Below are 530 nucleotides of genomic sequence, written 5' to 3' on the forward strand. Positions count from 1 at the left end.
TTTGTCTTCTAATTTTTCTGTAATTTTAAATCTCAGGTGATGAAATGTTCTTCCGGTGGGTCAGAGATAGGAGTTGATTTAAACACTTGGTATGTTATGTATGCCTTTGCCTAACTATGTGTTAGATTAAGCGAGTTTCACTCACAGTTAATCCTTTGTAAATTAGCATTATGGATGCCTTGGGGCCCACATCCCACAAATAAAATGGTTGTCAAGCCAGCTGCACTGTGTATTACTTAAGGCTGAATGTTTTAAAACTTTTCATGCTTTTAATCTATTTCACTGCTGAGTTTCAGTTTTGCTGAGTATCTTTTCAGGAGTGATGAGAGTGAGTGAGTAAATATATGTTCTGGTTTTCATGCGTTTGCTTGGGTGGATCATTTGTTATCAGGTGTTTGGCAGAGAATGTCACACCCCGCCACAGAATGGAAGCTTGTAAATTCAGGTGTTAAACTGAAGTGCAAACCAACAAGAACCAAAAGCCCTTAATTAGCTTTATTTGTTAGCCCACTACTTTTTTTTTTTCCCCT

The sequence above is a fragment of the Meleagris gallopavo genome, chromosome 8, assembly GCF_000146605.3.
Source record: "Meleagris gallopavo isolate NT-WF06-2002-E0010 breed Aviagen turkey brand Nicholas breeding stock chromosome 8, Turkey_5.1, whole genome shotgun sequence".
Classification (NCBI taxonomy): Eukaryota; Metazoa; Chordata; class Aves; order Galliformes; family Phasianidae; genus Meleagris; species Meleagris gallopavo.